The sequence below is a fragment of the Amblyomma maculatum genome, chromosome 6 (genome assembly GCF_055883805.1).
Source record: "Amblyomma maculatum isolate TAMU_Amacu chromosome 6, ASM5588380v1, whole genome shotgun sequence".
NCBI classification, from domain to species: Eukaryota; Metazoa; Arthropoda; class Arachnida; order Ixodida; family Ixodidae; genus Amblyomma; species Amblyomma maculatum.
The window spans coordinates 121080294-121106005 of NC_139349.1; the positions used below are offsets into that span (position 1 = coordinate 121080294).

The following is a 25712-nucleotide window of genomic DNA, read 5'->3' on the forward strand; positions in this document are numbered from 1 at the left end:
ACAATAATAAAGGCAGGTACCCCCGCAAATAATTTTTTTCGCTGTCTTTTTTCTCATGTAATCGCCGCACCCCCTGATTTTCACCCCATCTCGGAAAAAAAAGTGCGGCCATTACACGCGTGTATACGGTACTTCGTTTGTAAAGTGCCATGGTTACCCAGTCCAGTGCCGAAGGGATGAGGCTGCAGGATTTTCTTGAGTAATTTAGGACAGGTGGATTGGGAGGAGGTACCTGCTTTGTCATTAATGATTGTTTTTATTGCCTCGTTTCAGGGCAAAGCATTGGGATGCCCAGCAAGCTTTCCAGCTTTAGTAAGGCAGTCCTTCGGAGGCTTCCCCAAGAGTTCTACATGATCTGCCGGTGTCCAGAGGCGGTGTTGAGAGCCGCGCCGGTTCCCCTCGCTCTCAAGCTTACTTTGCTGTATTCTGCGCTGTCTCACTAGCTGCTTCACCCCTGTTGCTTTTGTAGCAGGTCATAGCCCGTTGGGACGACCCTTTATTTTGTGAGCTGGCCTTTTCTTGATATTGGCTTCTATCTGGGCACATATGCACCCGTGTTAGTTGTGCGTAACTGCAGTGCTGGCCTTGATACCTTGTGATGCTGTGCGTGGCGAGAAAGTGTGATGGAACAAATGTGCTAGTCTCCTCTGTCACCCTGCCTGCATGGAGACAACTAATTAGTTGCCGGCGCAATCTTCACAAGTTGGTGTGCAGGAAACGGTTGTACGTTCACACTTCCGGTTCAAACATGGCTTCACACTGTGTCACTGCTAGCACTGACTGCTCCTTCCATCTACATCTGAGACTAGCTAACAGTGGTAATGCATGCATGCCAAGCTTTAGCACATCCAACATGGCGAGCTTTCCGTTTCCGCAAACACGAACGGACCTCGGACGTGGCATATGTACAGTTATTTTTACGCATGCCTCGAGACTCTGGGAACATTTTGTTTTTTGTTTCTTTATTTTTTGCCTTCCATGGTACCTTGTGAAAAACGAGAAGGTGCATGTTACCAAATCTTTACGCATCTGCCATCGCTGACAAAAGGAGTTGCGTTTGTAAGGCGTGCCGGATGTGGGTGGTAAGATTTGCACAGACTCCTCGCAGGCTTTATTCGTGTTGTTTGTGCACCTCATGTTTCAGTCGCTTAGTGGGAAAAGATGAGTGCTGTACGTTGTGGTTGTCGAATGCGCATGCTGAAAGAAGTGGGAAATCAACGTTGAAAGGATGTCTTCACAGGAAACAGTGCTACTGTTTGTTTCAATGCGAGTGAAAGCATAGTTTGGGCCTAGCCCACCCCTTTTTTGTTTTCGTGCATCTCACCCTGCTGGTAGCGCACTTCATTTATTTGTCTTAAGCGTCCACTCTGTCATGCAACCCGCAGTCATCATATCTGTTTTGTTTTTTTCTCTCACGTGTACGTCTTCTAGTCAAGAGCGCCGTCACTTCTTGCGGCGAAGCGTTGTGTCTGTTGTGTTTGGTACAGTTTATTGCATTTCTATTTTTTTTTTTATGATCTTCATGAATGTCGACGTTAAATACTATGCTCGCACCAGCTGGCTGCCAAATTTGTTACATCTGTAGTGAAGGCTTGTATTTGCTGCTTTGTTTACTACATGTGAAGGGATCGCATAATGATTAGCTATACGCGATTGAAAAGGAGGAGGAAATGCAAGTGCAACATTTTTGTCTGTTAACAGTTTCAGAGTGAACTTTACGATGTTTTAGCCTTTTCTTGTGGACCTTCTCGTCGGATTCCCGCAATTTAAACTTCGCGTTTTCCTAATGCTCTGTGCACGGTTGCATCAAGCTGCTTTCGAACACAGAAATTTTTTGCAAGTTTAGAGCAGTTTTTGTTTTCACTCACCTCTCTCTGATATTGCTTGAGGAATTGAACGGCGTCTAGCTCAGAACATGTCTTGTGCATGCAGTGGTGTCTAGATGCTAGTAGTGCAATCGCTGGAAGTGTTTCGTCATTTTGTACCCAGAGCTGCTTGAAAAGGAGGAGCCTGTGTGTGTGTGTTGCTGCTTGTCGTTAGAGAGAGCTGCTCCATGGTATCAAATCTTCCTTTATCTTAATTTTTTGGTCAAGCCAGGACTGTCCGATGGGGTTAGGAGGAGCGCCATGGAGAAATATACCTGTGCCTCAGATTATTTATGTTGCTACAGTTTTGAGTACTACTGTTTCTTCCTTTGTTAATCAGTCGTTTTTCGAGCCCCCGTTTTGACAGTCAAGATGTTGGTGGCATCAATTCTAACTGGTAGTTATTTTTCAGTTGTCTGTTTTAACACATTATATTTACAGACACAAACGAGTGTTGGCCTCGAGCTGAACCTTGTGGCTTGGGAAGCTTTTTTTCAGCCTTGCGCTTTCCAGGGTTTCAGAGCGATTCATGTTATTTATGAATATTTTTCTAGGAACATATCCATTTTGTGAGCTTGTGTGTTTTTGTTGTGTGAGCTTTGGCGCTGACAGGGCAGCATCTGCTTGCGTTCTGTAAATAGTTTGTTGCCGGGAAGCGTATGTGCGTGGTGCGGACGTCGTTGGGCACACAAGGGTCATTAAGCTTTGGACGGGCTTAGGAAACTACATTCCTATTCTTTTTTCGTGACGTTGTAGACGTAGTGTGGTTTTCCTGTGCAATGTATATTGAAGAGAAGAGGCGACGTGCATGTCTTAACTCAAACCGGTTCACCCGCAGACTTCCAATCTCATGCTATGTTTAACTATGTAAAATACTCTATATAGATAACAGACGTGATTCCCCCTCCCTCTGCATGAGTTTATATGCCCTTGTTAATTGCAATTGTCTTGTACCACAGTTTTAGTTAGAAAAAAAAGATCTACCGGCTGTTTGTTGCACAGATTATTTCCCTTTGTAACAAAAGTGCATACGATGAAATAAAGTGTCAGTATCGAAGGAGGATCTCGTTGCCTCGACAGTGCGACTCCAGTCCTGAATTCTTTCCGAATGGAGCAGAGACATACAGCAAAAGTGCATGCATTTACTGTAGAACCAGAATGAAAGTGCGAACCTTACTTGAACTGCGGCATGTTTATTTATTTATTTTTTATTTATTCTTTTATCCACAGTGCCACATGTGGCATTACAGTGGTGGGGGGAGGGGGGGGGTACAGTTCTATAAAGCATAAGGAAAAAAAAAAGTTACAAAGACGATGCAAATTTTTCATTGTCAGATATATGAAGACAAGGCGTTCAATTATTGAACAGTGTGTGGAAAAAACGGCAATTTAAACAAGTCTGTTCTCGGATCTATAGTGTGGGCAGAAAATGTACTTGTCCCTGGGAATAGTAGTTCTTTGGTGATATATATTGTGAAATAATTTTAGCCTCAGTTTTCTTCTTCTCACTTCAGGTGGTTCCCATTGTAATTTCTGTTTTACGCTGGTCATGCTAGTTTGTAATTTCCTGAGAAATAGCGGGCGGCCAAATTCTGAACTCTTTCTAATTTGAGTTTATCAACATTTGTCAGCGGATCCCATACAGTACATGCATATTCCAGCACGGATCTAATGTAAGTTTTAAAAAGTAGCTCTCTAGAATCTTGCGAAAACATTCTTGCGTTATAGGTGGCCACCTTACTCAGTTACCAACAATCCATTACTTAGACTTGTAGTGCCAATCTACATGAAGACCTCGCAACACAGGGCACACCACACATTTGGCCATAACCTTGTGGTGGCAGATGTGGTGTAGTGTGTACGAAACACAAGCTCATATCACTAGGGGTGTACGAATACTGAAATCTTCTAATGCGAATTATAGGAAAAAAATGCCTTCGAATATGTGATCAGTGAAAACAGAAAAAAAAAAAGGAAAATTAAAGATAGTGGCGTCCGTGTGCTGTGCAATGTCAGCTCCCCAAGTGGTCGAAATTACTCTGAAGCCCTTCACTACGGCTCCCCTTTATCTCTTTCCACTTTCACTCCAACCTTCCTCCCTTCCCTTACAATGCGGTTCAGGTGTCCACAGAACAACTGTGACAGATGCTGTGCCTTTCCCTTCCTGTGAACCAATTATTTTGTACAGGATTCTGTATCCCAGTTCATTGTACAGGAAGGAGCTGCATGAAATGGTGGAGGTGTCGTACCGGTGCCGAATACAGTAAACTCGCACTAATTCCACCTTCCACACCAGAAAATGCCTCCAATTAAGGAAGGACGAGGGTCTTAAAATTGGTTTTGTTATTACCCAAATTTTATGAAACCTTTCAGAATTATTGTTTTTTTTTTTTTTCAGGTGATTTCAAATATGCAAAAATTATCCTTCTGGGGTAATTAGTTCTAAAAGTATTACAGAATTGTTGCTTATTGTCTGCTCAAACAGTGGGAAAAAAATGGTCATCAGAAATTAATTTTTAACATACAGGTAGATACTATAAAGTGTAGGCAATGCAATGTTGGAAGCAGTTTTAAAATTGAGCTAAGTTCAGCAGCCCACTCAACTTGGCACTCACAGGCATGGCAACTGTAGAAGAATTCCACGATAAAATACAAAAATTTTGAACTGAAAATAAAAAATGTGCTTCCAACATTGCATTTCTTACACTTCGTAGTATCTGCCACATGTCAAAAATTAATTTCTGATCAGCACTTTTTCTTTTGTTCGAGCAGACAAAAATGATAATTCTCTACTATCTTTAGGACCAACTGTCTTAGAAGGGAAATTTTTGCACATTTGAAGTCGGCAGAAAAAACAATTGTGCGAACTGTAATCAAATTTGGGAGTTGGCAGCTCCTGCCAAATGTCCGGCAACCCTATGGGCAGTCAATGCACAGCCAAGTTAGCTGCCAGCGCCATGCTCACGCTGATACTAGATTTTAGTGCATAGGGTGCTGCCGCGTAAAAAAAATATATATATATAACACTTCCTTTATATAAAATGTATGGCTATAGCCAGCAAATCTTTGGGCCAGTCTTCAGCATGTGGGAATACACCGAGTACATTATAGCTGTTGCAGGGTGTCTGCAAATGATGCCATACTCTTGACGTGCAATACGACCACACTCACACAGCTTTGCGAGGTACACAAAAAGCGCAGACATTAATTTTTTATACTTCCATCTGTTTAACCCTCACATCAATCACTTAATGCTTTCACGGCACAGTTAGGGATGTACTATTCCCCATTTAATTGTACAATCTGTGCAGATGGGCACTTTCTGTAGCTGCAGCTTTCAAGCTATGCCGTGGACCAAGAGAGAAGCTGTGGCACAGCTAGCTTTTAAGAGCAATACTAAGAGCTGTTGTCGCAAGAACAAAATTGTTTGTTACGTCTGTGCTTTATTGCATCTCAGTTCTTTTTGACAGTGCCACACAATACATTACAAAAATATGGTTTTTGTCAAGCAGTTTCTTCGACCTCATTTTTGAGATCCGAAACCGCACAGCCAATGTGTAGAACGCACAAGGGCAGCATATCTGCACCACAGCTGCACGTAACACAAGTTGTTTTCCTTTGGGTGATTGCGGCACTTCAGTAGTGGCTCAGATCGCATGGTCCAAATACTCTGGAGCGGCTTGCACTGGTCTGTAACTCCTGTGAGTTCGCACGTGCCTGTTTAAATGTGTCCTCTCTTTGAACGCCTGGGGACACAAGTGGCATGGGTACGGCCTCTCGCCCGTGTGAACGCGAATGTGTACCATCAAATTGTCACGTCGTGCAAAGCGCTTGTCGCAGTGCATGCACTGGAAGGGGCGTTCGCCAGTATGCGTCCTCCGGTGCGCCTGGAAGGAGGAGTGATAAGCTGTGGCGTAGCGACAATCGGAACATAAAAAACGTCGTCCTCCCACTTGCAACTGCTGTTGAGCTGGCGAAGTGCGCCCGCTATGAGCAGTGGCTGAGCCTGCATAGTGGAAGAAAGCAAGCTTCCTAAAATTAGACAAATGTGTCACATAGCATAAATAAGGCCTCGCACATCTATCAAAAGGTATAACTGACAAACAAAAAGATGCTCCAGATACACTATAGCCCTCTGTATACATGGACTCGACGGCAGTGGGTCAAGCCTGCTTTTCCTTATAACTCGACTCAGTGAATCGACAGCATCTATATACTTTCAGACAAGTGGGTCAAGCAAGTTAACTTGACCTGCTCTGCTGCCTATTTTACACGACCTGACTGCGTATGCATGAACCCGACAACTGGTTTTGTACTCGATCCCACTCTGTTGAGTTCATGTATGTGAAATGCGAAATTCAGTAAGCCAAATTTTAAGACAACCCAGTCTTAAAATAAGACACCTGCTTAATCGAAGTTGGCAAGCACTTTGCCAAAACTTAAAAAACACACGAAAGGCAGAGTACAACCTATACCAAAGAATATGTTGGATACTAGAAAATGGAGCAGAGTCAAAAGCTACAAATATTCTGAGCCAAAGCATGACTTGTCATACGTGCTGTTCACAGACAAAGCGCATAAAGCAGCACTGCTAACAGTGCACGACACATCTTGCCACAAGCTACTTTTCATAAAAAACAGCAAAATTGTGAAAAACATCGTATAAATACATTTACAGGTGCAAAATATCCATTGCAATATGAGACCCATTATATGTGCTACATGCAGTGACAATTATTTTGATGGTGCCAATATTTACGATTAACTGTATGAAAAAAAAAAATTATTTTATCTGTTAAATAATGGCCGCCGCTAGCACATGTACTATAACCAAGCGATGTAAAACATGAAACCTTGCAAACAAGATATGCAGAACATTACACTCCACTCACCAATAAGCTGAGCTGGGGGTCCTATAGAAACTGATTAAAAAGTTGTAGTGAGTTAAGAAGGGAAGGAAAGGAAATCCAAAACCGGCATATTTTCACAAGTAAAAAAAAAAGGAAATTTTCTAGTGAAGCTTATCTTATGGGTGACTGCAGTTTACAGGTCATCATATTAAAGCACTGCATAAAAAGTTGCAAAAGCACATGTATACATGCTTACCAACTATGAATGTACAAACCACAGAAACTTAAATTCAACCCAGGTACACTGGGGTATGCAAAAAATCTCAGAACTTGCATTCAAAACACCATGCACGCTTCGTCACAGTGCTTCGACTATTGTTGGTATGTTTTCATTTTGTGCACATAAAAATGACCCAGATATCAATCATCACCACTAAGATTTCAACAAGGCCAATGCACCCCAGCTGCTTTCGTCATGAAAGCAGAAAGTGCCAGCACAGTCCAGTCATGTCCTCCGTCACCACTTCATACTAGCCCGTGCACGCACATTTTCTGACCCTTTATCGTCCATCTGTTGTCAAGCCGTTCGCTGCTGGGAGCAAATGTAATGCACCGGTTTTGTCAGATTCTCGGTGGTGACGATCCGACTGCCATGTGCATGACACCTCACTTAGCGTGAGGGCTCCCATCAAGTAAAAAAAACCTACAGACACCAACAAAAGACACTGCAACTGCTGTCATGATAGTGCAATGCTGGTCCAGCCAAGTGCCACATATATTCTACTATAGTGCATATTATCCTGTGCATTATGCTCATCATGAAACATTTTTACATATTCTAAATTGTATACAGGTTGTGTGTGGTTCCAGGAGTTCTCAATTACACAAGCGAGTTTTTTATTTCACCTCTGTCAAACTAATGTGAGCACTGTGGTCAGGATCAAGACTGCAACATTGGAATCGGAAGCTGCACACCAAAGCAATGGAGGCACTGTACGTAATGATGGGGAGGATTATTTTTTTTTTCTCAACGTGATCGTAGCACAAAAGCATGAAATAGACAGAAGTGATTTGCTCCTGCGAGCAAGAACAGGAAATATATCGAGAGAAAGGAGATAGTTCAAAACATGAAGCACACAATGAATGGGCACAGTTCACTTCTCAGCGATCCATGAATGGGGAGTGCGGACAAGATCAAGTGCTGACAGCACTCTTCAACAAAAGAGAAGCAACGTAGTTATAGGTAATCCGCAGTGTGTTCCTTGGAGAACTGCAGAAGATAAGGCCTACAACCTGAAAACAAAAGAAAAAAATATATCTGTAAAAAGAAGTCTTGTTTCTTTTTTTCTTCACTTTTTTTCACGAAAACAATAGAAAATCTGAGATCCTAAGGTTTCTCGGTACAGTTCCAGAATGCATGACAGGCATGAAATGAAATGAGACATGAAAATCAAGGAACAAAAAAACAAAACAGCAAATGCAGTAGCAGCAAAATGCCTGCTTTGTTTGTTGCACTCCAGCCTGTCATCCAAAAGAGGTATTCTTATTATTGGTCTAAGGCAACAATACATGCTTGATGCCAGAAGAAATTCCTAATTTTGGAAATGTGTCAAGAGGCTTATCCCAATAGCCAAGAGCTGAATTCTTCACAAAATCAAAGCTCACATCAGAACCAAAGAACAGATTTTTTTAGGCCATGAAAGACAAAAGAGTAACACGTCGAGGCCCTTCCCACTTACAGACTTGACCCACACTTTTGATATCCACATGTCCATTTGCACCAAACTTCAGAGAGCATATGACACCTGAATGAAACACCAAGTAGTCACTTATGAAAACAACAGCAGCAACAAAATAAAACAAGGTTTTGGCACAAAAGAAACCATAGGCTCATTCCAAGGATCGAATCTGTTATAGAACTCTCAGCATGGAATACCAAAGGGTGCAATAAAAACAAGAGGGAACCTTATCAGCCTGGTTTGATTGCAATGTTTCAGCTTGCAGCAAGTATAGTGTTCTAGAACACTGTACAATAAGTGAACTCATACACAAGGTAACAAAGATACTTCAACAATGTGTCGATGTAATCTGCATTCCACAACTATAAGCAGCTCCAGCACAAATGAATGGGAAGGTGTTTGACTGCTACATTTGTTAATCCGCATTAGATGCAGTATATCACCTGATATATATTTTACAGGATACTTTCAAGCTACGACCAGATGGACAGGAGTCATTCTGAAGCAATGTACACCCGCAAACTGGCTTCTTCATTCGATTTCCAATGGATGGGAAAATGAACATAATGGTGATCCAGCATATCCACTCAACCCACCATTACAAAAATGTGTCCTCAACATTTCAATTGTTGTCACATTTTTGAAAGGCAGATTCACGAAGTAAAAAAGGAAGAGCAGGGGGTTTTTTAGTGAAGTAGTTTTGGCTTCTCAGTTATATCTGGGCCAGATCTCATTTTGGGGATGGTGAAATTGCCGCATATGCGGTCTTTTTTTTTTTTTATGTTATTGTGAAAAACTATATCTAGCACTGGTTTTCATGCTAGTTCGTTTCTTTTTGACAGTAACTGCTAAGAAAGTATACTCAGAAGCACCAATTGCCACCTCGATCCCTCAAGGTCTGGCGCATTCTAAATGCATATTTGACACAGGCTTCACAAATATTTGGCTTGCACTACCATGCACGTTGACAAATTAATTACACACCCCACGTCCAAAGGGTGCAAATAACTGCACAGCCTGCAGGATTATCAAATACCGCCGAGGTACATTTATAACTGCAATTGACTTTTTGTAATTGCTTAAAGGCACAATGCAACCAGTGCAAATGTGCTTCAGAGCAACGAATTTTGAACGTTAGCTGCACTGCTTGGTTTTGTTCTAATTTACAAATTTTTGTATGCAAAAATTCTGACACTATACATACAAACCAGCAATTTTGACAATGCTGCCTCCTATTTGTCACTAATGCCAAAAATGCACACGTATGGTAGAGTAGAAGCACGAACAAAACGCCTAAACACACACCCTTCGCTGTTATCTGCTGCAATTGTGTTTCTACGATGCCCACGCAGCTGCAAAATGTTTTCGCTACTTTCATTTGAAGGTGCGCGCGCCTAGAAGCAGCGTCCTTCAAACTAGCGACCATAAACATTTATAACATACTGGTTTCGACAGCCACCACGTACGGACTCTCTGACCGGCTCTTTCGGTCGCCAGCACGTTCGCGAGCGTTTCAGTAATCGCGAGTAGGTACCAGTGCCTCCTTGAGTTAGTACGCCCACGCCTACTACAGCCGCTACACGGCTACACTGGCCAGGCCCGTAATCCAGCAAGCTAGCTCCAGAGAGCGCTTTGTACTTGTACTACTTAAAGGTACTACTTGCTTGTAAGCATTGTCATAACCTCCTTTATACTCCATTGTAGGTACCACACGGTGAACGTTGACAATGCACAAAGGCACAGCCGTAGTGGTGCTGTCAAAAAAGTAACCGACACTACAACAAAAAAAAAAAAAAATTATTAGGCAATCATCTATTCATAACAAATTATTTTCACTAAAGGCACCGTGTCCTCGTTAGTATAGTGGTCAGTATCCCCGCCTGTCACGCGGGAGACCGGGGTTCGATTCCCCGACGGGGAGTGCATATTTTTTAAGGTTGCTGTTTTAACATGCCTTTTTTTTTTTTTTTTTTCGGTTGTGAGATTGCGTAGGCAAGGAAGGGAAAAAAAAAAGGCTCCAAATGTTTGCTGCGCTGTCAGTAAGCACCTCACTGAAAATATCACATGTTGCAGCGGTTGTGCAACGCTGCCAACCAATCAAAGGCTGAATCACATGTACGCGAAAACTCACGCGAACGCGACGGAGGCTTCGCGCGAACATAAATCCATGTGTCGCTTGGTTCGTCGCTCGGATCTGGGCGGGTGGCAGTTCCTGGCCCTACGGGGCTGGGACGGTTGGTCAACGCCGCTCGCGGGGGGGCTAGCCAGCTACCGAATTTTTATCTGTTGTAGGCCGTCATTGCACCCGCCACTGCTTCGGTGGTGGACGACGGCCGTTGTCACGGCGCGCGTCTTTCCCTCTTCTTTTTCCTCTCTTCTCTATTTTCTCTTCTGTCCGCCCCGTCGGGGTGGTGCAGTGGTAAGGCGCCTGACTACTGTGCCGGAGTACGTACCCGGGTTCGAACCCGACCTCGGCGGCTGCGTTTCGATGGAGGCGAAACGAAGAGGCGTTCGTGTGCTGTGCGATGTCAGCGCACGTTAAAGATCCCCAGATGGTCGAAATTACTCTGTAGACGCGTCCAATACGACTCCTCTTCCTCCCTTTCCACTTTCACTCCCACCTTCCTCCCTTCCCTTACAGCGCGGTTAAGGTGTCCACAGAAAACAACCCAGACAACACACCAACTTCCATGAATGGACGTCCCGCCCTACCTCCCACATCCTAACAGGTTAATCGACAGGACGGCCCTGCTAGCTTCCTTCTGGGCTATGTTCGAACCTCCAAAGAAGGATATCCGTGGAACATCCCATTTACTAGTCCTTTTATAAGATCATGCTAAATACATTCCAGGGTAGTTGTAAGAGATCATGCATCCTGTCGCAAGAAAGCTAGTGAACAAGAACCACACAAATTCGCCTGAAATGTCAAAAACAAAAGGCATCATCACTATAAATAGAAATTGGCGCCGTCCCTGCTACTACACTCAACAGTTGCTAACTAAATTTCAGTTGCACTTTTGGCTATGTTGGGGGGTTGCAACTGATTGTTCATCGTGGTTATTCAGAGCATATGAACAGCGAATGTAAGCTCGAGCATTTGCTGATGCATGGGAATTGGCTCCTTTGGAAAATATATAAAAGGCAGTGACGAAATATATGCTGCATTACATGCAGCCTACCATGATATGAGGGTAAGGTTCAATGGGAATCGTGTTCGCAAAAAGGGCATATGCCAATTGCAACAGTTAAACGTGGCGCCCAACTTCTCCAAAGAACACAAATCAGCTCTAACTAATGGCTTTATTTTTATTGTCGACAAAGAAATGAAGAGGCTCAGTTAACAGAATGTGACATGTGACCTTGGTTAACTACTGCTAACAAAATATATAACTATCCAAGAGATAATTTTATATAGGTTTGCACATATGCACACATCAGGACACCCTTGTTGTGGAGTATATATTAAAGTGCTTGAGAAGTGTGGTGGTCTCAGAATTGTGACTCCTCTGTTCCTTGCAAATTGTGAATATGTGCGTAAGTTCGGTGTGCGTAATTTGTCAAGAACCGCAATGTTTTCGCTGTGTGGTTATTATACATAGTATGCAACACCCAGTATATAGGCACATGCAGAAAACGTGTGTAGTACAGGTTGCAGCATGCAGTGTTCAACGCCCCCAAATATTGATTTGCACACAGGCGTTTATCGATTAAGTAAAATGTTTTTTTTAGGCAAATATTGTTATAAATGTTTTGAAGATATTGTTATAATGTTTTGAAAATAATTATAACTAGAAATTTTGAAAATGGTCACCTCCAGCATAGTGGTTTTCCTGTTGAAATTCAACTCTGCCTCCAATTCTTCCCAAATCATCCCTGCCCTAATTGCCCCAATAGAAATTAAAGATGGCACCTTCCCAGACGGCCACTGACGTCCGACGGACAGCCGAACTCGGCCGCAACTCGGCGGCCGATTTCGGACGTCCGCCGGAATTCCGGCGTCCGTACGAAAGCGGATGGTCGAATCCGTTCGCCCAGCGGACAGCCGCCGTACGTCCGCCACTGGATTTGCTTTTACACAGCTATGATATAGTTTGTAGCCGTCGTGCTCGTCTGAACTGCGTATAAATCAGTAATGCCGTCAAGTCTGCATTATATGATGCCAGAGCGAATCGATGCGATAGAAAGCGTTTCCATTAAACAGTTTTTTTTTTATTTTCCGCATGTTTCATCGTTGAATTCTTCCATCAAAAATTTTTGATTTAAAGTGAAATGACCATTAAACATTTTTCTATCATGATGCTTCGGTGAAATTTTAATCAGTGGCTGAACAGACGCAGCAAGCAGCAAGCTCAAAAAGAACGAAACCGAACCTATCCTCAAAAAAATCTGAAATGAGCCAATCCAATCCACCTGACAAGTTGACGTTTAGTCATGGAAGATGGCTTCACGTTTCCGTGTTCTGCATTTTCTGCGCAAATACCTACGGCTGTAATGCACTGCTAGCATTGTTTTTGCTGTGGCTTGGTGCGGCTGGCACACTTTGTTCACCCGCCGATTCCAAAGTAAGTATTTCAGCGAACTTTTGTTTCTTTAGTGGAACTTTTCGATGCACCGATAGTGGTGAGCTTTTGGGCAGCCGAACGGTCGAGTGTTTTAGGCGAGACTGACAGGATGGCTCCGCGCCGACTAACTAAAGTGCAGCCTCAAGTCTGAGGGCCATCTTTCTCGGCATTACTGGACGTTGCGCCAGTAAGCCGCGCTACTTCTCTGTCTCTGATAAAGGAGTGCCTGCCCGAGCTTTAAAGGAGTTAATTTGTTAACCATGCGCAACGTGCTGAGTTGTAAAAACTATACGAGAAAACTTTTGCACTCCTCGAGCCTATCGTGCGACATACCTACACTTGTGAAAACGTCGCGAGTTTCTTTTTTTTTTCTCTCTCTTTTTCTTTCTTTTCTTTTCTTTTTTTTTTTTTTTAATGGACAGCCGCTGATCTTTCTCTCTCGAGCTTTACGGCAACTACAGTTTCTAGAAGGAACGGCTGTAGCTACTAAATAACTAAAGGTTTAGTACTCTCCTTCAGCTTTGACAAACCAGGACAGCACCTTGCGCATGTTGGTTATGCATGTGGGACCGAACCGCGCAGAACAACCGGACAAGGAGATGAGAGGAAAAAAAAAAGTCAGCACTTGTCTTTTTCTTGACCCGTTGTTCTGCGCGGTTCTGGCAGGAATTTGACATACCGCCGCCGCGATACAGTTGGGCTGTGAGCTCTGGTGCCTGCAACGCCTTCTTTTATGCAAAACAGGCATACTGGGAGGCCATGCAAGCCGCGGGCTCAAAAAAAAAAAAAAAAAAAAGAGCAAAAGTGAGATGAAAACAAAATTGTTGTTGCTTTGTCCTTACAGATATTCAAAGGCTCCTCAGAACTTCATTGCATTATTGACAGCGAGATAATGCCAAAGCTACACTAGAGCCATGCAGCACCTTATAGTGCATGATACTGAGCTTATGTCTCGCACTGAAAGCTCTTACCATGTTCTTAGATTATCATATTAAAGTAGCTTTAAACCCATGCTTGTTAATACAGTGATAGCCATAAATTGAATCTAGGGCATCATGCTCACATACAAGGCTTCTGATAACCGCTGGTCACATGATGTGGGCTATAGCAGAAACCTGTACCTGGTCATCTTACAAGCATTTGTGCAATTGATGCTTTTAATGTGTTGTAAAAGTTTTTGTGTTCTGTTTCTGTATGGGAATGCTTTCCTTATTGAAGGCTAACATTTGGCTTGCTACAGCAAAACCTCTACCTAGTCATCCTAAAAACAGCACCGCAGTTGGTGCTTTTAGTGTGTTGTAAAAGTATTTGTGTTCTGCTTCTGTATGGCAATGCTTTTCTCGTTGAAGACTAGCATGAGGCTTCCAAAAATTTTTCAGATGCCATTTGCTGTAGCCGATTTCGTAAGCCAACAGGAAGCAGCACTTTGAACATGGAAAACTGTCATCCACGGGGGAAAAACAGCAACATCCCTTTGCATTCTCATTTCTTTGGTATGGCTAAAAGTGAGTATTGTATCATTATCTATATTATTAATATTGAATCATGATTGTCAGTGTTGAAGTTGTTTGAGCGTGATGATTTTAAACACACAGGACATCCCTTGTTTACATGTAGGATGTAGAACTGGTTTCAACAAACTTTATGCAGCAAATTCTTTTTACATTGTCCACCATGTTACTTTTTGTCATTGTCCGTTGAAGTAAATAACCAGTATTTTACGTTTACACAGTCGTCCACTCTTAGCTTGAATGGGAATGTGTGGCATGCAGTTTGCAAAATAGCAATGCATCCGTCACAGCCATGCATCAAGGCTAAGTGGCTTGTGCGTAGAGGGACTAGCCGCTCCAGCTTCACGTCATCTGCCTCTTTGCTCCGGTGTGCAGACGTGCATTGAGGCAAAGTGGTTTATGTGTAGAGAAACCAGGAGCATCTTTGTCACATCTGGCTGTTTGTTACATTGTGCAGATGCACATCGAGGCAAAATGGCTGATGTGTAGAGGGACCAGGAGCTGCTGCTTAACGTTCTTCGCCTCTTTACTACAGTGCACAGCCGTGCATTGGTGCTAAGTGGCTTGTGCATGGAGGGCCCAGGAGCTGCAGCTTCACGTCTGCCTCTTCGCTCAGGTACGCAGGTGCGTATTGAGGCAAAATGGCTTATGCATAGAGGGACCAGGAGCTGCTGTGTGGCGTAGTCTGTATATTTGCTATGGTCGTATTGAAGTACAGGGGGGGGGGGCTCATGTGTAAAGGTACCATGAGCTGCTGCGTCATGTCGTCTGCCTCTTTACTATGGTGCGCAGGCATGCATCAAGGCAAAGTGGCTTATGCATAGAAGGACCAGGAACTGTTGCTTCACATCTGCTATGATGCGCAGCTGCGTATTGTGGGTGGTGGTGGAAAACATTTTATCAGATACAAATACAGGAGGTTACTCACTAGCTGACCCTGAGGGGGCCTGTCCTGACAAAAACAAGGGGTCCCTAGTTTGGGACCCCAGTGGTGGTAGAGGGACTAGAGGCTGGTACTTCACGCTGTCTGCCTCTTCGCTACGGTGTGCAGCTGTGATGGATGCAGTGGCATCTCAAAAAGTGCATGCCACGCACTCGCATGTTCAGCCTGAGTGGACGACTGTGTACCTGCTATAGCTTTGTTATTCATAGAATAAACCTAGGCCAAGTTGGATAAATTATAGCTCACCTCATATGTGGTCAGCAAAGAAAAGCCACTCCAGAAAATCTGATGCATTTACTGTCATAGGATTCTTATTCATATACATGCTACTGACAAGTCAGATTCTTCACCCTCAGAAATGCCAGAAAAATAACCAAGGGTGCGTCTGCAATAGTCTAGCTTGCTCTTTCTCTGCAGACTTGAGTCAGATGTGTGTTCCATTGCTGTGGGTGGGACAGGTGTGAATCTTTGATTTTAAGCTTGCAACAAGTATGTTATTGTAGTTTAAAGGCAAAACGGTACTAATAATCGCAGCCCCCCGTGGCCTTTATCCCCTTTTAATAGTGTTGCTAGACACTGAATTATTAGTTTACTCTGCACTGTTTCTGTCTAGTTAATGTGCGGAGATGTACATATATTTATATGACTTGGAGTTGTCGACTTTGCACTTAGAAACATTGTAGCGTTATCTGGTGTGTTGTTTTCATTTCTTTAATGATTTCTGTAAGGGATCGGTGGGTATGCTAGGCATCATTATTAGTCTGCTCTTTTTGGGTCACCTGTTCAATGCCCAGCTGCGGCCGTCTCCCACTTGCCCTCGGACAGGAGGCGGAGAGACGCGCACAGAGAGCAGCTACAGCAGCTACAGTGCTTAACAGAAACGTAGGCAGAGAGGGAAAGAAGTCCCCTCTTCCGAGGACTTTGCTGTCGCACTCGAAGACGCGGGGACAGGCAGTTTGTTCTCGTTGCTGTGTCATGTAGGGGGCTCATTTTTATTTAAGGAGCTTTACGAACAGTATACAACTAAGGGGTCCTTAGTACTAAGCGTACTAAGGGGTCCTTAGTACGCTGACTGGACCCATCACCCGGAGGCAGCACAGCTTTGAAACGAGCACCTCTTTTGGAAGAACTGCTTATCGTTCAAAGAAAAAACACTGTCAGGTTGAAGGGTGTAAGGCCCGCTTCCTTGTTGGGGAGCCCATAAAAGTGACAATTATTCAGTGCAGGCGCGCTGAGTGGGGTCTCGTTGAGGATTCCAACCCTGGATGTCAACAATGGTGGGAGATGGCGGCGTTGAAAAAGGGCAAGTGTGTAACAGTGACAGTATGATGCGGAGCGGGAGGATGTGGATTGGCTCTTCTGATGTGGTCCGCAATGGTGCTGACTCGGACGCCAATAATTGCAATAATTGCCCTGTAAAAGGAGCCGCCAAGGATGCAAGCTTTGGGCAATGGTTGCGCATGTGGGACACCGTTTTGATGGGTTCTAATTTTTTTTTTTTTTTCCTAGGGGAGAGAGTTTGGCATGTGACCTACTGAGCCAATCATTTCGAGGTCCATTCTCTAAATTCTGTTTGTTGTGAAACGAATTTGTTGTCCCTTTTGCATTTCTTGTATTAGGGAGAGGGTGAAGAACTTATGAAAGTGGAAAGACATGCCAAAATGTTTGTTAGCCAGTCATGTGTGAGTTCGTTGTCATTGGGGATGAGAAATGTGGGCGGAGTCCCGAAGTTAATGAAACGGCCCCGCGGCCTGGAGAACTCGTTCTGAGCTAAATTTTGATCTCTTTCCTCTTCGGCATAGATCATGGTCATTGTTTCACCTGTTGTAAATACGTACATTCATGTATAAAATTTTCAGTTCATCTTCCTCTCCGTGTGCAAGTTGTTGTGGCCAGATGCAGTAAATTCACTATTTTCATTTCTATATAACGTGCCTTTCTGAAGATGGTGAGCTCTTTTGTCCAATCCTGTAAGAAAGCAGCAAAGCGCTCCCAAATCGTCCACAAAACTGTGTGATATCTTTAATACTAACTGCGGCTTGGTGTCACTCAAAACATGTAGTTGAGGTAGATTTCTTCCCCCCCCCTCTTTTTGTTCGTTCAAATGAGGACCAGCGGACACTAACTCTTGCTTTTGTAATGCCCTAGGCCCCGCCTTAAGGCAGTACTCCAATGTCAATACCATTTTTATAGCTATGGCTGTCCAACAGCACTAATGTCTTTTATACACTTCTTTTACTAATCTCTTACCCAAGTGGTGGCTTATACTGCGGGGGTGAAAGTCTCTGGACAGTATGTGTAGATTTTGGACTAGAATCGCGATGTAAACGAATTGTGACCTTATTTCTCTTGCACACATGAAAGAACTAACGTTCAACTTTCACATCGACAAGTATGGTCCGAGTTTCCTGGTCGATGTGAAAGTTATGTGCTTTGATTGCAGCTTGTGTAGTCCACACACTTGTCCCCGATATTACATAGGGGCAAATTAGGCGCCTTTACAGGGGCAGTTTCTTTGGCGCCCACTACCTTCCCCATAAATAAGCTACAGGTTTTCTTGTGAACAGCTGGCTGCATTTATAAATACCATTATTTTTTTTGTAATTTGTTGTGCATAGTTGAGAAATCCATGACATACATGCACAGCTGGTTGCCAGAATTGTGCAGCCATATTTCAGTAACTAACATCCATGCTGCATGCTGCCGGTAATACATCAGGAGCTTGTGGTTGTCAGCTTTTTGTGTTTTGTGTGACTATAAGCCTTGCTATTGTAATGTCACATATAGCGCTGTGGGTAAACAAATAACTTTACTTTTAACTTTACTTTTAACTCTTGTAGAAGCATGAACACTGCGCAATTACTGCGGCGGGCTATGCTTCCACATTGGGCTTTAGCCACATGTCAAATGTCTATCTTTATTCTGCTGCAGCAGCTTGCATGTTATCAGATAAGTTACTTCATCGCAGCTGCTCTAAGGAGACGCTTTCTAGACGCTTGTAGCCTAGATGTTGATGTCGATATACCCCCGACACGCCCAGGGAATGTCTTCGGTAGAGGGCACATGGAAACCAGCGAAATGTGCAGTTTACAGAACAAAATGGTAACAATTTTAAATGATGTTATTATTGATCACTTCTTTTCAGAGCAGGAACAGTGACTTTAGAAATCTGCCTGTTAAACCGCTCAAAATGCAGGTTTCTGCCGCCAATGCATACCTGTGTAATACTGCAATGCTCTGGCTGTGCTTTATGTTCATATACAGCATCCTTTATGCTTAGTTTCTCTGCATGTACACTCCATGTCTTGGGCATTGCTGAGGGCGCATAGCAGCAAGCATAACATGCCATGTTTGGTCAGAGTGGCATGTTCAAAAAGACGACATAAAAACATTAAAATACTGAATGCCAGGTTCTTGTTATTCTGCATGGGTTTTGCTGCAGTTATATGACCTTTCTATATAGTATGTGACAGTTCTGAATGGAGATGCATGCGTACAGTGCCACCTGGAAAAAGCAATTGAGAGAAACTGGCAGTTGCCCTTGGAGATGTGTAATCAAAGTTCAGCACAGATAACTTGAATTTCATTTTCCCTTCTATTGCAGGAGGAGCCCAGCCTGCTCTTTCCATCTTAGGCCTGGAAGACCAGCAACAGCTGATCGAGCAAATGCACAGGATAGTAACTGCTCCTGGAATCCCGGCCTGCGGAGGGCGCCCACAGAGAACTCGATCATCTCCTCGCTAATTCCGAAATATTAGGTTTCAATAAATACCTTTTCCTCCACCACCTCCCCAAGAGAAGAGCTGTCGCGGCCAAGGATAATTAAAAAAAAATTATTCAAGCAGATTCTTAATACTCCAGTTGGCCTGCATTTTACCATGCCACTCCTTAACATCGATATTTTTTTAGTGTAGACTATTTATGCATGCAGTTTTTGCAATATAGCAAAAAAAATGCTTTTTTTACAACCTCGCATGCTGGTATGCCTATGCACTTAGCATGTTTTCAGGAATGGCGCATTTGTGTAAAGCTCAGCTAGCATATGTGCCTCTTTGATGGAAGTTTTAATTGCACACTACTGTTCAGTGCTTTGTGTGTGAAAGTAAAGCAGACAACAGGAAACTTGAACCTGTTGCATATTCTATTGTCTGCTTTACTCTCACGACTAAGGCATTGAGCACTAGTATGTGACTGAAATTTCCATCGCACATGCTTGCTGAGCTTTACACGAATGTTATTGGCAAGTTTTTACACCAATAGCGGGCCCTGCAAGCATGTTCCGGGAAACGTCCGAATGTCCGCCTCCGGCTGCCCGTCGGACGTCCGTGGGACGCGATCCGGATCCACGAACGATAGTCCGACGGACGTCCGCTGTACGTATATCGAACATAACCGGACTTCCGTCGGATGTCCGAAGGTCCGAAAAAGGACGTCCGTCGGTCGACCGTCGGACGTCTATGGCCGTCTGGGTTGAGGCTGCTCATAACACCAACATGAGCTGAGATTCATATAATTGCATACTTCTTACGAGGCCTCGACAAGACAGGGCCTAGAATAACAACCAGAGGAAAATCTCCTAAACAATGTCCCAATAAGCTCCTAAAATACCCCAAACATGTCCCACCTTGGTATTGTTTGGAACGTCCTGAGGAAGTCACTACTTGTTTGATTTGGGATGTGTTGGGGATTTTTCTAGGACTTTTCCGGACTTCCCTAGGACATCCGAAACTCCCATAATTGGAATCCCTGGGATCTCCCTGGGACGTATGTGTGTTGTCTGGGAAGTGAGACAGTTACCGCGCCTTTCCCTTCCTATAAATCAATCAGTTCTCTACTGTCCGCACGAGGCAGCGGAGGTGGCTCAGCTACACAGCCAAAGCAGGCCCGTGCATTTTCTTTTCCTTCTTCCTACAGCCACAACAACGCTCGGAGCATGCGAAATGAGCGGCATGCCGCTCATTTCGCATGCTTTCTTCATTTTGCTGTGTTGCATTGTGATTGTGCACTACCGCGTAAAGTTTTCGCTATGTACGAACAATGGTGAATAGCCAACGATTCAAAGAACGTCTAATCGCAACCGAAAAAACAAAAAAAACAAGGGGTCACGTGAGCTCTTGTACTGTGCAAGTTAACACACATTCGATACGGTTTGTTGTAAATGCATTTTACTTTGCCATGTTGTCGCAAAATAACTTTGATTCTTGCAATCGTTATGACTGCTTCATTTGGCAGTAGTTTTGCGGTGTACCAAGCCACTATGCCAGCCACACAACCTACCCAGAGCGCCGTCGCCGTTTCTCTCGGTTCGCGCTGTCGCGTGCATGCGTCTTCCCCAGTAGGCGACGGAGCGAACCATGACCGCTTTCGCCGCGCAGCCTTGCCGCGTCGTTCACTTTTTCGCTCACGTGTGACTCCCTCTTGAAGCCTAATTGCCTGCACATCTCGATTTTCAAGTTAAGCGCATTGTGTGCTGTGCTCTTTTCAACTTCGCCGTCACTTCTGTCTTCATTGCGAATTAATTTTAAAACCGAATACTCTGGGTGTAATTCTAAATTGAATTATGGTAATAAATAAAAAAAAACTGACTAATCTAGTTTACGGCATTGTAAAAACATTCGACTAGAATAATTGCTGGCTGCAGTTGACAAATCTGCAAAATTCTAAGTCAGCTTAACCGCAAAGGTTTTTATTTTTTTTTAACAAAAAGATAAAAAAATTCGTTTCCACCTTTGTCCTTCAGTTCAGTTCAGTTCAGTTCAGTCGTGTCCGACTCTTCATGACCCTATGGACCATATCACGCCACGCTTTCCGGTCTCTTACTATCTTCCTAACATCAAATAACTTAATCTGCATCGCCTCGAGGATGCCATCTAATCATCGCGTTCGCTGCCTACCCCTTCTCCGGTGACCCTCAACCTTTCCCAACATCAAATCTTTCTCCAGCGACTCCTCTCTTCTCATCAGATGACCAAAGTAGCTGAGCTTTAACTTTAGAATTTGACCCTCCAATGAGCAGTCAGGGTTTATGGTCGACAATATCGACTGATTTGATCTTCTGGCCGTCCAAGGAACTCTAAACAGTCTCCGCCAGCACCACAATTCAAACGCGTCAATTCTTCGGCGGTCAGCCTTCTTCACAGTCCAACTCTCGCATCCATACTTCACAACTGGAAAGACCATAGCACGAGTTATACGGATCTAATTGGTTGGCAGTGTAATGTCTCCGCTCTTTACTAGGCGGTCAAGGCTAGCCATGGCTCTCTTTCCCAGAAGCAGGCGTCTCCTAATTTCATGGCTGCAGTCTCCTTCCGGGGTAATCTTTTGCTCTACCCGAATAAGGGGTTAACGCAGAAAGTAGGTGCCAACAAATCCATTGCATTCTTTTCCAAAAAAAAAAAAAAAAGGGTTCGTCCTCTCCAAAAATTGTTTACAAAAATATTGTTCATCAAATTTAATTAAAATTTAATTCCTAAACTTTCGCACACTATCGAATTTAAAGCAACATTTTTAAAACTTTGAATTTGTTTTTAGCTTAGCCTCCCAATAATGGTTTACTAAGCTAAAATTCTGCAGTTTAACTACACATTTACACCACTAAAGTAGCGCAAAAGTATACGTTCCACTTAGTGCATTTATAGGTCAATTTCCATGTCACCCTAGCCAAATTTTGCGAATGACCCGGGACTAATTGGGTTGTGACCATCGACCTGGGCGCAGTTCTTTATACTTGGGCAACAGTTTTGATTCAAGAGCTGCTCAGCTAATATGAGCGGTGCGCTGTCTTTACTGTTTTGTAGCGAAAAAAGCTACACTGGTGCTAGGCTGTCAAGCCATCGGCGTGGCACCGTGCCGCGTGACCGTTGCCTAAGAACTGTCACGTGGTATAGATCGATAGCGGGCCACGAGTTGGAGGAAAGAAGAAGGGGACAAAAAGGAAGAAAAGAAGACGACGAAGAAGAAGTAAAAGAAGAAGACAGATAACTCGGTAGTTTGTAGAAGCGAACGACAACAGCGAGTTGCTAGGACAGAAGGTTTGTTCGAACGTTGTGACGGCGACACATCAAATCCAGGTGCCCGAGAACAATTCGCTGCAACACTCGCAGCTTTCCCTCTATACCACTTCAAGCCATGCTTAAACCCTCACAATTTTTTATATTATGTATGCTTTTACATGCCCTATCCCATAACCTTATACTTTCGCCCATTTTCTGCCTCATCTTGCTGGACGTAGTAGCTCCCCGCCGCCGACCAAAGTCATCGCCACTCGCCGCACGCACCGGCAAACCGGTGATTAAGTCATAATCAAATAGTCAATGCTGCAACACTTGAACGATTTGTCACCAAACGTGGCCTAGAATAAATGGATCCAAAATCAACAACAAATTTATCCTTATGAATAGAACACAGTGGAGGTGTGAGAACTCCATCCAGTAGCCGCTCAAGCAGTAAACAGAATATATGCATGATCGGTTGGACTAACAAATGTGGCGCGATCAGAATGTCTCCTAAAACGTCATGAAATTGCTACATTCGCTTGCTTTCACTGCTCGAACTGTTACGGTAGCCCGTGTCTAAAACAATTCGAGGATAAAAAGTAGATCGAGAACTGCATGGCATTGCTTGCTTCACCGCCCTCGAGGCCAGTGGTGCGCTACTTCCTCACACCTCATAATTGATAAGGCTTGTCGACCTCGGCCGACCCGATCAGGCGCATAAATTCCCGTCATTTCTGACTGAATACCTTCACTGCTGCTGAAAACATTTTTTTTTCTGTCAGGTACTTTCGAAACGAAATAACTGAACGCGCTTGAAAAATGAAGCCTCGATTAGAAACGTCTCGAGTTACCTTGGTCGAGCCACCGGTAGCTGAAACGATTAGCGCCGGCTCCATCGGCGAGAAATCCGTGGCGCCGTCGGGCGAGGTGAACTATATACACGCCGGCCCCAAGTAGCTTTAAGTGATCCGGTTCCAACAAATGAGTGGGGAACTAACACGAATTGAACCGCCTTGCGATTCAAAAGCAAAAACTTGTGCAGCCCGGCGAACATACAGTCGTGCTACGAGACGACAAAAGTGCAGTTTCCGAAATCAGCGTCGACGTCATGCATAGATCAGACAACGCAGAAAACGAAGTGCCGTTCGTGGAAACTGATCAGCTACTGGAAAGGAGTCAATATTTTTCGTTCCCCACGTGAAAGCAACGTGGCCCTCGTATGATTGGAAGCGCCCCAACCATCGAAGGAACTTGATCTCAAGACGGGCGCTGATCGAGCGATGCTGTACACCGGCGGATCAAGTAACTTGAGTGACGGGCCGGCACAGGAAATGCCTAGCTCGGGGGCTGGCGTGAGCGAACCTTATTCGAAACTTCACTGGGAGTATATTCTATAGGCACTATACTGGGAGTGAGGTGCGCAGCTAGCCGCAGACGCGGCGCCGCACAACGCGGGCGCCACATTTGCTCCAGTTACACGACAGCTGCCAAGGGCGGGCTGTAGCAACGTCACCTAGACTACTAGGCGGTGTTAGTTTTGCACGCTGCAGAACGACCAATCATGACCAGTGACGAGACGCAAGGGCAATGGAGCGACCCGAGCGAAGCTTGTAGGGGCACCTTCGCGATACGGCTGTGATGAGATCCTGACCGGGCCAGTGGAACCCGAAGCCTGTGGAGCTACCTGGCGCCTGGTAGCTGGCGCCTGACGTGGATTTGGAAGGACCTGGCGAATGAGCGTGCCCTGCATCCGAGCCACGTGGAAGCAGCTCGTCCTCCCGGCACAGTCTGATGGTGAGGGTGCTGTTGTGCCGGTCAAGCCGCCCATATATTCACTCAGCTGACGTGCACCCCCTTTGCAAGCCAGAGTGATGCTCCACAAGGCAGCGGCACATAGCAAGGAAGCATATGGGCCACGGCTACAGTATTCTAGAACACTGTACCACAACGTCATGCTGAAACACGCTCGCAAATTTCCAGACACCAGCTGGCGCCACTCTCCTAGCGGCGAGTCGCGTGCGTGCCGCGGCAGATTTGAAGCGGGCGATCAGACCATTCGTTGATTGGACCTCTCGGGACGCCGTCATGTGCTGCCTCCGAATTGGACAATTTCATGCTTCAGTAGAGACAGAGGGGGGAGGGTAGCTGTAGGCCGTCATTGTACCCGCCACCGCTTCGGTGGCGGACGGTTGTTGCGACAATAGAGAGATTTAGCTTACCGTGATCCGCGATCCGCCACCGTGGCTCTCTACCGCGCGTGGGCGGGGCGGTAGAGAGCCACGGTGGCGGTGGCGGCAGAGAGTCAAGCTGATTGGTCCCGACGCGGCAGGTCTCTGTGCCGACATCTAAAGACATCCAGTATGTGGCGCCATCTGTCGGCGTCAAGGGGGGTCTGGGCATGCGCAGTGGAACGCGCGGTGGCGGATCCCAGTAGCGGATCGCGGATCACGGTAAGCTAAAACTCTCTAATTATTCTTACACCGAGGTTGCGACGTACGTCTTTCTCTCTTGTTCTTTTTCTCTCCTCTATTTTCTCCTCTGTCCGCACGAGGCAGCGAAGGTGGCTCAGCTGCAGAGCCAGTAGCAGGCCCGTGCATTTCCTTTTCCTTCTTCCTACAGTCGCAACAACAACAGACTGAGATCTTCACGGGCGTTCGTCTAGTGCAGTACTGCTGGGACGACGTAGTCTCCCCAGCCGTCGAAATCATCATCGGCTCGCTCTCATCTCCATCTTTCAAACTCGGTAGCATTGGCACCCCACAGGGTTCTGTCCTCTCTCCACTGCTTTTTAATATTACCCTTATCCCCATGGCACACGCCCTCAACCAAATCCCTGCCCTGTCCCACTCCTTATACGCCGATGATATTACACTGTGGACCACCACAGGTAGCATTGGCGCCATGGAAGATACATTACAGGCCGGAGCAGACATTGTAGTATCTTTTGCCGCAAATGTCGGCTTGGCTTGTTTCCCTACGAAATCGGAGCTTCTCATACTCCGACCTCCTAGGTGTCGTACAGACAAAGGCCCTCCTCCCCCCATCTTCTTGACAATCGACAACACCCGGATACCGGAAGTGGACAACATCAGGATTCTTGGTATTCTGATACAAAGCAATGTCAAGAATACCGCAACCATCACTAAGCTGACGGTGATGGTTCATCAAACAATCCGCCTCATTCGCCGCATAGCCAATCGCCATCGCGGCATGCGCGAGCATGACCTCAGACGCCTGGTACAGGCAT

General features: G+C 44.8%; 1 protein-coding gene, 2 long non-coding RNA genes and 1 other non-coding gene across 12 annotated transcripts in view; 3 read left to right on the forward strand and 1 right to left on the reverse strand.

Annotated features, from left to right (window-relative positions):
* The window catches only part of LOC146186671 (uncharacterized), a 123339-nt gene extending 120395 nt beyond the window's left edge, over positions 1 to 2944 (forward strand). For all 4 annotated transcript variants that reach the window (XM_084607368.1, XM_084607369.1, XM_084607367.1 and 1 more), the window contains exon 14: positions 274 to 2944. The gene's annotated coding sequence lies outside the window, so the exon portion shown is untranslated. The remainder of the gene's footprint in view (positions 1 to 273) is intronic.
* A 259-nt stretch (positions 2945 to 3203) lies between these two features.
* Positions 3204 to 10147, reverse strand: LOC146186672 (uncharacterized). Of its 2 annotated transcripts, none has more exons than XR_014708153.1 (3): positions 9898 to 10147; positions 8455 to 8520; positions 3204 to 8008 (listed from the first exon to the last, which is right to left on the reverse strand). It is a non-coding gene; the product is annotated as an uncharacterized LOC146186672 (long non-coding RNA). The 2 variants fall into 2 exon arrangements; XR_014708152.1 differs by having other exon boundaries at positions 9760 to 10147.
* Positions 10148 to 10303: 156 nt separating this feature from the next.
* TRNAD-GUC (transfer RNA aspartic acid (anticodon GUC)) lies at positions 10304 to 10375 on the forward strand. The gene has a single exon. It is a non-coding gene; the product is annotated as a tRNA-Asp (tRNA).
* Positions 10376 to 12887: 2512 nt separating this feature from the next.
* Positions 12888 to 19340, forward strand: LOC146186674 (uncharacterized). Of its 5 annotated transcripts, none has more exons than XR_014708155.1 (4): positions 12888 to 13016; positions 14396 to 14521; positions 14985 to 15143; positions 19075 to 19340. It is a non-coding gene; the product is annotated as an uncharacterized LOC146186674 (long non-coding RNA). The 5 variants fall into 5 exon arrangements; XR_014708154.1 differs by having other exon boundaries at positions 15063 to 15143; XR_014708157.1 differs by having other exon boundaries at positions 14985 to 15151; positions 19075 to 19336.
* Positions 19341 to 25712: the final 6372 nt, after the last annotated feature.